This window comes from Rhinopithecus bieti, unplaced genomic scaffold, assembly GCF_001698545.2.
Source record: "Rhinopithecus bieti isolate Rb0 unplaced genomic scaffold, ASM169854v2 scaffold_63839, whole genome shotgun sequence".
Classification (NCBI taxonomy): Eukaryota; Metazoa; Chordata; class Mammalia; order Primates; family Cercopithecidae; genus Rhinopithecus; species Rhinopithecus bieti.
The window spans coordinates 597472-612854 of NW_016824336.1; the positions used below are offsets into that span (position 1 = coordinate 597472).

General features: G+C 37.9%; 1 pseudogene; it reads left to right on the plus strand.

Moving 5' to 3' along the window:
• The window catches only part of LOC108522180 (charged multivesicular body protein 4a-like), a 47167-nt pseudogene extending 36830 nt beyond the window's left edge, over positions 1-10337 (plus strand).
• Positions 10338-15383: the final 5046 nt, after the last annotated feature.

The following is a 15383-nucleotide window of genomic DNA, read 5'->3' on the forward strand; positions in this document are numbered from 1 at the left end:
TTTGGTGGGGAGAGAGAGCCAAAAGAGAGAATGGCAAGTATGAATTGAGGGACAAAAGTGGAAATTATTAACAATGACCAATTTGGGGTATTTCACTGATTCCAATATTTTCTTCTCACAATTATTTTTGTAGCCTTCATTGATTTCACTAGAGGAGAGGAGAGGAGATAAGAGGAAAGGAGAGAAAGGAGAGGAGAGGAAAGGAGAGGAGAGGAGAGGAGAAGAGAGAAGAGGAGAGGAGAGGAGAGGAGACGAGACGAGAGGAGAGGAGAGGAGAGGTGTGGTGTGGTATGGAATGGAATGGAATGGAATGGAATGGAATGGAATAGAATAGAATAGAACAGAATAATGGAAAAAATAAGGAGCTGAGATGAGGCTTATCTGATTAATGATAAGAGGACAAAAAGAGGAACAGGTGACATAAAAGACTAGAAATCTACAACTGATAGCCTGTGATGCCCAAATTATGTTTGCACTGCTACAGCTGAAACTGGAGAATAGCCCACTGTGTCAGGGGTCCCAAAGACCACTCTCAGGTTAGATGATACCCTAGAAGTGTTATACTTGTGTTTACTGCCTATGAGAGGAAAAGAATGCAGATGAAAATGAACAAAGGGAAAAAGTGTGTGCGGCAAAGTCTGCAGGAAACCAGTTGTAAGTGTCCCCTTCCAGTGGAGTCACATAGATCACATTTAATTCTCCCAGCAATAATGTGTGACAACACATGGAAAATGTTTTCAACCTGGGAAGCTCTCCCTAGTCTAGATGTCCAGGATTTTTACTGAGGGTCAGCCCTGTAGGCATGCAGCACCAGTGAAACTGACCTCAGTTACTCAAGCTCAGGAACACCAAAGAAAAAGCAGGTGCTCACCATGTGTCATATTGTTAGTAAAAACTATTGGAAATACTAGATACTGTGGTTCAAAGCCTTAGGCTTGCAAAAGCACTCATCAAATAAAAAATTTCAGGGGCTCAGTTTCCAGGAGTTAGTCAAAAGCCAGCTCTGAAAACAGGCCTTTTTTGGGATATGCAGTTTGAGCAACCCGGGTCTGCAGAGTTAACATTTCCTGTGTATTCACGTTTTTAAACTGTCCAAAATTCTTGTTGAACATAATTGTGTGTGCAGACCAAAAGAAAGAAGAGAAAAACTGAAGACAGAAAAGATCCAGTTCACCCAACCTCTGTTTTAGAAGCAAAGTGTAGGCAATCAGGATTAAGAAGCCAATACTATGCCAAAAACAGCAAATAATTCCAAGTGATTGTCTCCAGCTTTGCAAATGAAAGGAAAAATAATTTAGCAAAATTCAGTTCAAATTTTATTTAAATGACAATGCAAGGCATCTAATGTATACTTGGTACTATCATTTATGTGTTCAGCCTTTCCCTCAATCATGACAAAACAGGAGTTATAAAGTATTACTTCAGCTTCAGTGGATGCTGTATTTATAACAGCCTAGGCCAAGGGCAGAAGGTGAATTAAGAAAAGAAGATGGTAAATATACTATTATTTTTAAGCATTTTATTGTCATTCCAACCTACTAATGTCCCTAAGCTTTTTAATGCCATCTCAGATTTCCCTCTGCTACTTCAGTTAAAATCAAAATGCATAACCCAGTAGAAAACACTCAATTTATTTTCTAATATATCATTATGGAAATACAGATTTATATAAGGTCTGTTTCATGAATATGTCCAAAGAGTACCTGTAATTTGTGAAGTTATAGGTAAATTGGCATGATTCTTCCTTAAGAAGTCTGAGAAAAATTAAAATTTAAGAATATCTTGGAGGCTAAAATACAACTGTAGCTCCCACGTGGTCATCTAAACATATCCAGGGCCACATATGATATTACACCACCTTATTATATAGGCTTAGCTATGTACCATCTGGTGAAACTGGTGATATGGCACATGCACCAGCCTATGTTGGCAACTCACAATCATTTATACTAAAATTTTTCTACCTAGGAAAGTAATGGTGTTTTTGTTACATTCTTGCTCTGATAGCATCATATGAAAAAATTCCATAGGCCAAGCACCATGGCTTTCGTGTATAATCCCAGCAGTTTGGAAGTGCCAGATGCGAGGATCACTTGGGTCCAGGATTTTGAGACCAGTCTAGGCAATACAGTGAGACACAGTCTTTACAAAAAAAAAAATAGCCAATGTTGTGGCACATGCCTATAGTCCCAGTTATTCAGGAAGGGTTCACTTGAGCTCAGGAGTTTGAGGCTGTGGTGAGCTATGATTGCACCACTGCACCCCAGCGTGGGCAACAGAGTGAGATTCTCTTTCAAAAAAAAGAAAAAGAAAGCAATTATAAGTAAAAATGTAGTTACCTACAGAGCATCTAATTAAGAATTATTGAAAAACACATCTTGCCCCAAATCATCTCTTTCACTGGGGTGGTATTCTGCCTTAAATTGCCCTGTATTGAGCCACTGACTTCTAGCTATTCCCCCCTTTTATAATCTGAATAGGAATCTGTAATTTGGTATTCCTTAGTGTATAAGGTACATTGGTTTTATTTTTTGTTAATTTCTCTGAGTGGTTATGAACATGGTGGCAAGTTATAAAATGTCAACAGTATCAGCATAGGTTCTTGGTTTATCACATTAAGTACAACAAGAAATTAAGAAAAAGATGTGTCAAGATCCTTGGCTCTAACTTATAAGGTAACCTACTTTCTACAAAGATTTTCACCAACCTATTTCTCAAATGTATAGTCTTTGTTTTCTTACTGGGCAAAGAGAAGTGCAGGATTTATGAGGTTGATGCTGAAGCAAATTCAAATATAATGCCCATCTTTCTGTTTTTGATGTTAGTTCAAAATACAAGAAAACTTAAGGGCAACTCTAACAGGAGGCCACATAAGATAGGCACTGCAATTTTCTACCATTCTCCTGTCTCTCTGCTTTGAGATCAATCACTGATAGTAGAGAGGCCTCGTTTATGAAGAACACATTAGAAATGAAACCTCGGAATGTTTATATGAAGTCAAATGATAAGTGAGATGAGCCTCTGGTTTCACTCTTTAAATTAAAACAGATAATTTGAGGAAGTTTGATAATACTTCATGATTTCTGAAAATGTACCTAATTACCATTTTAAAATTTTGTTTTAAAAATATGCTTTAAGGATGTTAGTTTTGCTTTACATGCCTTCATTTAATAAAATTTTATTTTTAATTAAAAGATAAAGGCAAAAAGAGGTTTTTTACATAAACATGACTATGACTGCCATGTGGATACTTCATATATGAACTAATATAAATAAGGTGCTTCTTGTCACTTGCTGGCCTCCCTGTATTATTTACCTTAAGCCAAATGTCATCTGAAATTACAGCCCACCAGTACTGCCTGCTTCAACTACCACTGTCATTTCTTGAGCACTACTATATACTAGCACTTCAGTAAGTGCTCGTATTGTCTTATTTAATACTTAGAACTATCTGTGATGAGCATATTATCCCTATACCGAGAAAAACTAGAATTGTGTAGAGCTAATAAAAATGCTCAAAGTCATTTAAAGAGCAAGATTGTAGAAGAGGATCTCCAGTACTCATTTTGCCCCCACTCAAAAAGGCCACATCATCTTGAACAACTACTCTCCACACAGGAAAATATCTTCCCAAGAAGTGTGAGATTACAGCACTTGGGTGTAGCACAGAAATAAGAGAAGATGCATAGAGAAGTATAGGAAGAACACTTTCAACATTATCCTTGTTACCCTCCCCAAACTCCAAGTGGCACAGCTCAGAGAGAAGATACTCTCTGCTTGGGGATGGAGAGGAAATTGAGCACCAGGCTTTGCCTCATATCCCAACACTGGGCCTATGCCACACCCCAGACTTCAGACTGGTATCCACAGAGCCTCCAAGCCTGCCCGACCACCAGAACTGATCTCAATCCTCCTGACTTTGGACCCACCCCTATGCCAGGCCAATCCTTACAGACTTAGATTCCAAGCTCTTTCTCATGACCAGGTTGGCTCCAGTGGACTATCCCAACACCTGGGGTGGGGAGGAAGTGACTAAAGTCATTGCCTAAGATGCGTGAAAGAGAATGGATATAAACGTAGGTATGTCTCTAAAGACTGTGCTCTGAACCATTACATAGTTTCTTCTCATGCACTTTACTTGTGGCTTTCACTTTATAATTGCTACATCTAAGTCATAAATTTATAAAGCATAAAGATGACATGCTCAGCAGATAAAGAAAATGAGGGTCAGAGGACTCAAGTAGCAAACCTAGAAGTATACAATGTGAGAATATTAGGGAAACCATTGCAAGCAACTTCTCCTGATCCCAAGTCCAGGGCGTTCTCATTTGCTCTACCACTCCAGTATACCATGCCCTCTGGTATACAATGCACCTCTCTAAATAAAAGCATCATTCCAATGGGGTTTTCCATTCCCATCTACTTTCCATCCCCGATTGAAGCCAAAATGTCATTGGTCAAAAAATTTCACAAAATACTGTGACAAATGTGGTGTCAGAAGGACCTATTCTTTGTTCTCAAGTTACACAGGCAAAGGAACACATTTAAGAAAATAAAAGTTAATGACTGTTATATTGGATAAATACCAGAAAATTGCTGTAAAAGCACAGAGAAAAGGAAAATTAGGTTTCCATCTGGCAAGAGGTGACATAAGGATTACTCCCACAGACTAAGCAAGTTCTCTTTAGGAAGAAAGAGTAAAGAGAAATTGAGCAAAGGAAGAATCAGTAAGGTGTGAAATGCTCATAGGTGTAATATATGAATAAAACAATGAGTAGTACAATTTGCTAGGAAAGAGTACAGGAATTTGGGACAATCAAGTAAAAAATATGAAAGTATATGTTAGAGAAACTAAATAATTTTCTTGTTGTTACCTCAGTGGATGAGGGTAATAGAATATACAAATATCTCTCAGGTGAGAAAATATTCCACAGTGTTTCACAAGTATAGTACATTGAATTTTCATCAAAATTCAGCAGTTTTGTAAAAGAATGCAAAAATTAAAAGGCAGCTATTGCATTTTCACTTTTTATAATTTCATAAGGTTTGTGTTTAGTAATGAACTTGGTGAGTATAGCCCACAAGATTAAAAAATTCGGATTGCCAAGAATATTTTACACACAATAAATAAAATTACCACAGTGATAACAAATGTATTGTGTACTATTAACCTGTTAATCAATCCATTAAGGCAAATGGGCAAATAGAGTATTGAGAAAAGGCAGAAGAAAGGGGCAGGCATATGAAAAAATGTGTGGGTTTAATGGAGGCAAAAGAACGAGAATGGAAAAAAAAAAAAATCAGTAATTAGGCATGACCTGGCCCACTAAGGCAGAACTACTATGAAACATTGGCATGTAATATAACTCGTGTTTTCCAGGTCTAGTTTAAGATACTGATCCCTATATGAATGTGAAAATGGGCAATAATTTCCACTGCACAGACAGGAAGTGCCAGTAAAAGTACTAATGGTAACATATTCCATTTAAATGAACTTTCACTTTTTAAAAAGTTCTTCACAAAATTAAATAGAACATTTTAAAAATCTTAGTTCATCTACTACCACACTGTCTCCTACTGCAGGCATTACTTGTTATCAGGGAAGTGGGGTGTGTGTGTGCGTGTGTACAAAGTCTATTGCATCTAGTTAGTAGGTCTATTTAAATTCAGAAGTATCACACATAATTTAATAATTTACAGTCCATGTGGAAGACTGTATCATGTATTATTTATGGTAGCAAATGCTCAGGGCCACAACAATACAGGCTATATTTCTCAAGCTCATATTACTGCCTTTTGGGTCACTTCAGAATAAAAAGTTCTCGAGTTGCCACTTAGGAAAGTCACTATTTATACCAGCCATCAGAAGAAACATCACTGATTAATTGCAATCTCTGGAATGAAGTCAATAACACAACTAGCAGGGTCGGGGGCAGAGGGAAGACAGCCAATTATCTCACTAGCAATACTCTTGAGTCATTCACCTTGTCTTTAAGCAGGGCTGATCCTGAGTCCTTAAGGAAATAAGTCATCTGTCTAGAGGCCAAGAAGCCACCCTTCCCCCTGCAAAAAAAATAAAAAAATAAAAAATAAAAAATCATCTAGTTCACTGAAGCCTGTGAGGGAGGTTCTACAGTCACATCTTCATTTGTTGGTATAAGCAACATAATGAGTGTGGGGTAACACAGAGATACCACTCTCCACTTTTGGACAGAGTTGCTTATTCTCCAAGATTCTGGAGATGTTGACAGCATAAAAATGTCAACCAAGTCCCTTTCTGGTAACTGTACTCTACAAATGAAAGCTGACTTGGTGAGGGTTACACCACATTTATGAGAAGCAGCCTACATCCACTGATGGGTCAATGTAGGAATTAAAAGGCTTGCCTCCCTTGCTTTAAGTAAAGAATTTTGTAGGAGTGTTCCATGCCAGAATTCACCACAGAACCATCTGAAGGATTTGTGGTGACTTCATCACGGTTCAACATCCTTCTGCTCTGTCCTACTTCTTTCATTCTCCTATGGTTGTTGATCCCAGAAGCATTCCTTACTTAAATCTTTTTTTTTTTCCCCACAAATCTCAGCTTCAGAATTTTCTTAGAGAAATTTACCTTAGACAGGTGATGCCAAAAATCACTGAGAAAGCCTACTTGAAAGCACAAATTTAGAGCTAGATTAACCACCATACTGCAAGCAACAAAAACTCCATCACTGGTAGAATGTGTAACACTGTTAGTGCCTTGCATGCTCTGGCAGTGTAATCATTAAGCTTTCCATTGTGCAAAAGTAATATTGGGCATATACACTAATGGGGGCATATTTCAGGTGTTCAAGAAATTCTGGGGAAGTAACTGTCATTAGGAAAGTGGAGTTGAATGGTTCTTACTAGGACTTACGATGTATTCGATAAAGAAAAGGCTCAGGGTAGTTAGTCATCAATTAAAAGCTAAGAGTGGAAACTAGAGGGCCTCCTTGGTTGTTTCTACTGAAATTCTCTTTTACTGCAGTTGGCGAGCAGACAAAACACAGAATCAAGCCCAGGATTTAAGAATAATAGTAGCAGCAAAACTATCAAGAGGGTTTAATTCTCAAACTCGGAATGAATGCCTACTTTACTAAAACCAGGGTCCTGATTAGGTAAAAGTGGGACTCAGAGGCATATTATAGGGTTATCTAGGTAAATGCAATTCAAACTATTGAATGTTTAGATACTTGTGAAGACTCTAGGCCCATATTAAAGGCCCACTACTCTCTGTTAATTGCTAGAGTGCCTTTCTTGCTTGAAATCAATGTACAGGTTCTGTCTTGCAAGAAACTATAAACCCCCGTTAGAATTTACCCACACTAACACCCTTCAGTCTGCAAGTTCAATAACTGAAACTAAATTACAAGATAACCAAGCTAGAAAGTGCAGGGTGTACCATACGTAGGAGATTATACCTAGAATTTGCTGCTGGGCTCAGCCAACATTTACTGTTAGAATTAGGGTTAGATACTGAAGAGACTGGATTGCGGGAAGAAGATAAGAGAACACAAAATTTAAAGAAGAAGAGTTTGTGGATATGAGAGAGTGCTCTCTCATAATACAGATTTAACATCTTGGCAATGTGCTAGGAAATGAAATTGACATATTGTTTTTGGAAGTCTGAGAAAGGTGATGCCCAAACAAAGTGAAATTGAAATGACAAAACTGATATGGCATAAAATGGAAAAAATGGACATAGGAATGCTGGTATGGATAAACAACATAAGACTGGAAAACTCACCAGTTGAATATATCCCATGGGAGGGACTAGAGAATACTCATTTTACCCCAGTGCTGATAAAAAGTACGCATTCATTCCTGAGAAACTCAGTGGCCATCTTCCACATTCCCATACTGATGGTAAGAAATGCTACTAAAACATTTGGAGCATAATTGGCAATAAAGATGATTGTGAGAAACAGGAAACAAGTGGTAGATAGAAGGCTGACTGGTCATAATAGGATTATTTGAGAGGTAATTGAAGAAGATTTGACATAATCTGATAAATATTTGAGAGGCCTATAAAGATTCTTAAAAATACTTGAAGTCCCTAGAAAGTGGTTCTCAATCAGGAAAAAGTTTTCTAAATTGGACAATGTCTGGCAATGTGGTTGGCTGCCAATTTGGCAGAATGATGCTGCTGGCATCAGAATGGTAGAGGCCAAAGTTGCTGCTAAGCGTCACAAAATACACAGAGTAGCTCCCACAAGAAAGAAATATGCAAACAATAATATCCACATATCTGAGGTTAAGAAACCCTGAGGTAGGGATGAGGTGGATAGAATCAAAGAAGTCAAATATAGTTATTCAGGGGCTAAAGGCAACCATACACAAATAAGTCAGAATTTCTGAATTAATTTCTGTTTACGGACAGTTTTTCAGATCCAGTACCAATTGACTACAGTAGACAAAGAGTATTTGGGGGGAATGATGTTACAATAATTCCCATAGTACTTCCCCAAATGGATCTATTGCTGATATGATTTGACTGTGTCTCCACCCAAATCTTACCTTGAATTGTCATAACCCCCATGTTTCAAGGGTGGGACCAGGTGGAGATAATTGAATCATGGGGGCAGTTTCCCCATACTGTTCTTGAGGCAGTGAATAAGACTCATGAGCTCTGACGGTTTTATAAATGGGAGTTTTCCTGTCCAAGCTCACTTGCTTGCTGCCATGTAAGATGTGACTTTGCTTTTCATTTGCCTTCTGCCATGATTGTGAGGCCTCCCCAGCCATGTGGAACTGTGAGCCCATTAAACCTCTCTCCTTTATAAACTACCCAGTCTTGGGTGTATCCTTATGAGCAGCATTGAGAACACAATAATCCAATTGTCACTTACTTAGGGAAGGGCATACTTGGAAACAGAAATACACAAACATTTTGAGGATGACTGGACACAGAAATTAGACTGATACTCTATTCAGGGTCCAAAATTATCATTAGGCTCCCTAATGGAAAAAACATAAGGAAACAGATAATAAATGAAGTTCTGATGCATGCCGAGGCCTCAGTGTGTCTGCTCTATCCACAAACTTAACTGGCAGTTATTTTTCCATGTACACAAAAGCATATTGAAAATGAACTATAAAGAATTTGGTGGAACTCAAAAATTGGTCACTGTCCTGTATAAGAGCTGCTGTAGAAATGGAAGCTGTGTAACTGCCTCTCTTCATTGCCAGTCAGATAGTAAATCACAATCAATATTCTATCCTGGAGGGAATAGTGGAAATTATATCTACCTGTAAAGCATAAGGGAAGCTTCTGGCCAAGATGATGTAGGATAAACTTTCCTTGTGAAGTAAACTCAAAATGGGGGGGGGAAATGATATGAAACAACAATCTTCAAAACAAGATATATCAAAAAACAAAGAAAAGTCTTCCCTGAGATATAGGAAATAAAAGAGAGAGCCCTAAAATTGTCCAAATGCATTGTCTTAAGAGAGTTTCCAGGACACAGCACAAGAAAACAGAATCTAAAAAGAGTCACGCAGACTCTCTGAGTTGAGAATATGGAAGTGGAATCCAGGGAGACCAAGGAGGATAGACTTTGTAACAGAAAGAAAGAGGAGCATGGAGAGGTTATTCTAGTGATATTCAGAGAGAGAAGTCCATAGACCTGCAGAAGGTCTTTCTTGAGTATTTGACAGAATAATGATCAACACGAGGCAGAACTGTAGAGGATGAGCAGAAGCAGAGGCTAGAGAGGCAAGTTTGCCATGAGTGGTGCCAGCAAATCTTGAGGAAGGAGAAGAAGAGGAGTGAAACCCCTGAAGAAACAATATAGAAACTGAAGGAGATAGAGAATATAGTAATCAAGAAAAAGGAGTTTCTGGAGCAGATGATTCAACATGAATTGTTTATTAGCAGCACTGAGAACAGACTATCAAAGAACCATGGTTTCAAGAATAAGAAAGCTGCTCTGCGGGCTTTACAGAGGAAGAAAAGATTGGAACAGCAGCTGGCACAAATTGATGGAACATTATCCCCCCCTGGAGTTTCAGCATGAAGCCGTTGAGAATGCCACTACCAATGCAAACATGCTTCGTACCTTGTAGTTAGCTGCCCGAGGCATAAAGAAGGCCTACCAGGACCTGGACACTGGCAAGGTAGATGAACGGATGGATGACATCACAGACTAGCAGGAGGTGGTCCAGCAGATCTCAGATGCATTTCTTGACCTGTGGGTTTTGGAGAAGATGTGGGTGATTGTGAACTGTTGGAGGAACTAGAGAAGCTGGAGGAAGAATTGACCCAAGAATTGTTAAATATGGGGCAACAAGGAGGAAGTGAACCCCAGTCAAATGGCTAGCGTATCCTCTACACTATCTGCCTTCCTGGGAGGGTCAGCTCCCCCAAAGCAGATGAAGACAAAGAAGCACTAAAGCAGTGGCTGCGTGGGAATCCTGATGAGTCTGGCTGGTAGTGTTGTTCACCTTTCCCTAAGTGCCAAGTGCTGAACAAAAGGAGCATAACTTTTGGAGGAAATCCTGCTGAGGCTGGTAGTATGACCTTCCCTGAGAAAAGGGTCTGTTGCCTTTTCAGCCCTGGCTCAATTCTGAAGAAGAAACTTGCTGTAGAAGGAGGACCCGAGGTCCCCTCTATTTGAAAGCAGTTGCAATATAAACATGTGCATAAAAGAAAATACCTGAGATCTTGGAAAGAGCCACCAGGAAAGACAGAGGGAACAGTATCCAATACTCACATATGGTGCCCATCACCCAGAACTGCAAACTTTATTATCCTTGGGATACTGAATAAACTAATCAGAAGCTTTCTGTCTAAGTAGTAACATAGCTAGTAATGGATTTCAAAAAGTAAACTCAAAAGGATCAAATATCTTCCAGATAACTATATCCCAAAACAAACCACAATAATATATATAGGAATATAAAAAATCCATCACCCAAAGACATAAAATTTCAAATTTCTGACATTAAAAGAATGCTAGGCATGCAAAAGATAGAAAATATGATACATAAGAAGTAGAAAATTATTATATCAACATCAACCTATAACAGACACAATTGTTCAAATTGGCAGACGCTACAAAAGGTAAAATGCATACCTAGAGGAAGACCTTATGAACTCACTCCTCCCTATCCCTGTCTTTAAAAAGAGGGGAAAAAGATAGAAGGAAGTATGCCTAGGACAGTTTCACCTAGATATTAAGGAAGGTACTAGACGTAATAGGTGTCCTGATTGAGTCTTTTCATAGTCTCACATATCTATCTTCATAGAAAGAGGCCAGATCCAATATTTCACTTCAGACTTTGTAGGGGTAAAGGGAAACATTTTTTACTTTCTGAAGGTTTGCTAACAAAAGATCAATAGAAAGGTATACAAAGTTTATTAATGTGCACCCATATGCATAGGGGGGTCATACAAAATATTAACTCAAAGAGGAACCAGATATTTGATGTTTAAATATTCTCCTCGTAGGAGAGAAATCCATGAAACTGGGAGGTGGAAAGCAAATTTCATGGTGAGAGGTAGAGCTGCACAAAAACAAAGCTTGTCTTATTATACAGAGTTCCTCAGGTAATCGTTTGGAGCTTCCCTTAGAACAGATGAAAAGTCTTTCCGGCATAGCGATGACTCCCAGTCTCTTTTCTTCTGTGGCTGATATTTCCTGATTATTCAATAAGATCCTTAGGGAGAGGATTTAAGGCAACTGCATTTATTTTGGAAAGAATCTTTCTTGATCAGATAAGAAAATTTCCAGAGAGAGTCCCTCTCTATCAGGAGAATGAGACAAGTCTGTAGGACCTTGATTCTGAGGCAGCTTGCAAGGCCTCTCAGCATGTCAAAATGCCAGTTATGAAGATATCACTCTCTGAGCCCAAACTGCTTAAATGTAGAAGTGGGACAATCAAATTTATTGGTCTGCTTTGGGTTTTGTCTGCTGACGAATAACTAGTCTAGGAATACAATCTCACTCTATCATTCTTCCCAAATTATTTGCCATTGTAGTCCATATACTTAGCCTGGAATATCTGATGGCAGATTACTTATTTGCAACTATTTTAGACATTTTTAACTCTGCTGTCCAAATATACACTAATTATAACACAATTTTGTGTAATTCTATATATTATGTATATTATACATAAACATGTGTGTGTGTGTATATATATCTATATTTCCCACATTACTGTTAGAGTCTGCTTATTTGCTTATTAGAACCTTCTGCACTTTCTTTTTTTTTTTTTCTTTTTTTTTTTTTGAGACGGAGTATTGCTCAGTCGCCCAGGCTAGAGTGCAGTGGCGTGATCTCGGCTCACTGCAAATTCCACCTCCCAGGTTCACGTCATTCTCCTGCCTCAGCCTCCCGAGTAGCTGGGACTACAGGCGCCCACCACCACGCCTGGCTAATTTTTTGCATTTTAGTAGAGATGGGGTTTCACCGTGTTAGCCAGGATGGTCTCGATCTCCTGACCTCGTGATCCGCCCACCTTGGCCTCCCAAAGTACTGGGATTACAGGTGTGAGCCACCGCGCCCAGCCTTGCACTTTCTTGAAATAGACTGAAATTTGTTTCTTTGTCTACCCTAGAGTTATTAGTGGCTAGCCAGAGTAACACTGGAGGTGGTTTTCATTGGGTATTTTATACTTAAAATTCTTCATAGTTACTGTGGTCTCTGGGTTTTAACACATACCTAAATAAGAACACAGTTCCCAAAAAGAAAAGGAACATAAATACAGAAAAAAATGATAAATAATTTTCTGTATTTGGAATCAGCTAAATGACACATTTTGCATCTCTGCATTTAGATGTTTTCAGATACCATCAGATTATAGCAGTCTAAAAATGAGAAGCAACTTGCTCAGAAGAAATGTGAGGTTCTGAAGACATAAAATACAAAGAAAAAAGTCATTCTATTGTAGAGTTAAAGAAGTCAAAATTTAACACTTTCATTCTTCATGTTAGAAAATAATTAAAATGACCAATTGAAAGTAATGCACCCAGCCAACACAGGCTGGAAGTCAGCAGTCATTTTCTCAGTCTAGCTAAACTTTATCCTTACCTGTGTAGCTAAACTTTATCCTTACTTTTATCCTTACCTGAGAATAAGATATCCTTACCTTATTCTCACATGGCTCCCAGCCTTTATTTATTGTATGGACTTATTCTCACATGGCTCCTGGGCCTTTATTTATTGTATGGACCCTGTAGTGCTTTTCCTCTTTTCAATTAATTATTTTATAATTTCACCAAAATTAAATTCCATTTGAATTTTTACCTCTTCCAATGAGTCATTCATCATCATTTCATCCCAGTCCCATAGTGATTGCTTGTTTCTCTGAGTTCCTCTTGGTAGAATTAGGCAATTAACTACTCTCTAGCTGTGACATCTAGCTACATTTATCTCCACATCTAAGGAGAACTCTTTATCTCGAATTCCTTCCTTAATCTCCCATAGCTAAGATTCTCCAAAATTAAAATTTTAAATATCAACAAAGGTTACTGATTCATTGATACAATTTTTTTGGATCTCTTTGTCATTTGCACCCATTTTTAATTTTTAAATTTTCTGTTTATTTTCCTCTACCTGTAATTATTCAAGGCTCTTCTTCCTTTGGCTGTACCTAAAATGAACATATTCTTGAATAAACCATGCATAAAAAATGGGGACAGTTTATTACTGCAGCATAATTCAGCTTTCCTGACTGGTACGGTAGTTGTGAACATCTCATTCAGTAATGAAGAACATAGGAGTTGACATCTATTGGAGAGACTACAGGGGAGATCTCTAATACCTGTTATTGGAAGAAAAAGAGTAAATCAATTTTTAAACTAACTCTATTTGATTACAAAGTGCACTGGAGTGTAGATGATGTAAGATTGTCTTAAGCAGATCTTTCTCAATTATTGGAAAAACAGTTCCTGCCAATGCTCGGCTTTTAAAGTATCTTAATATCAAGGGGCCTAAGCAAATTTGTCATCCAATTCATTAACAAATGAGATGACAATGCCTTTCATCTGCTATGTAGTGACCAAGAAATCTTAAGTATCAATATCCAATAGTATCTTCTCAATTTCACTTACCATTCTTGGCAGAGTGGAATGGGGATGAAATTGCCTTCACACTTTTAAAGGCAAAAGTATAAACAATGTTTCCTGGAGAGTAGAAATATGAGAGAAACTAAGGGAAATGTTGTCACACTTTGAAACCTCAAAGCACAGGATAAGTCTGTTCTTTCACGTAACTTTCATCTTTAGGATTTGAGACAACCAAAGGCAGTATCAAAGGAATGCTATGGTTTATGCACCAGATTTACCACCTCGGAAGCTAAAAACATCTTTAAGAGGTAGATAAGATTTTTTTAATGTTTAATTATTTATTGATGCATTGTAATGTAGAAGTTAAGACTTGAGGTTCTGATATCAGACAACCTAGGTTTTAATCTCTGTTTCACTATTTCTGTGCATCTCTGAGCATGTTACTTGGCCAAAATTCATTTGTTTCCTTTGAAAACTAGAATTTAAAAGGACCTGTCCCACTGGGTTGGGGTGGAGATTGCACAAGCACGTAAACTTATTGGCACACAAAAATTATGCAGGAATTACTTCTGATTATCTATAATTAGCTTACTCCTCCCTCCTTTGGTTTTTCCCTCAGGGGCATAAATTTAAAATCCTTAAGTAGGAACCGTCAATGTTTGAGGCTACTGAGAAAACTGGTAACTGAGGGGGTTACCTTTAAGTCTGCCCCTGGAATTTGTTTTACTCAGAGGCAGAGAGGAAACTGAAGATGTGATGGTATCTACTACATGAGAAGAAAGCAAGCTGAGTATATGTGCACAGAGATGAAACATAATGAAACATTAGGAGCCTATGTAAATCTGAAAAGGGTACTTGGTGTAGTATCTTTAGAAGTTCCAAGTGGTGCCCTGTTGAGCGTGTGCCTGTTTCTAGTCCTAGAATTGCAGTACCATGGGGAATGTGTAAATGCTTTAAAAGAACTAAAACTGATGCATGAAGTGATAACGGAAGTAAACTTGTCAAGCTATACTTGATTTTTCATATCAATTTATTTCATTTAAATGCTAGATTTTACTTCCTTTAATTAGCAAATGTCTCAAACCATACCTAATATTTAGGGTTAAATTGAGTTCTTCAAATTTTAAAAAATGTACATAGCTATCAAATCATGTGAACTATAGAGCACTCTAAAGCATTTTTGTCATTTTCTTTTCTATTATCAAACAAAACTTCAGCTTTGGTATGCAATATTTGCAAAAATAATGCTTGCATTTTTATGTTAATATACAGCTGGAAGAGAGTACATAGCAATTATATGATGACTAAAAGGACCCAAAGCATAATAGTGATGTTTCGAACAATTTAATCCATT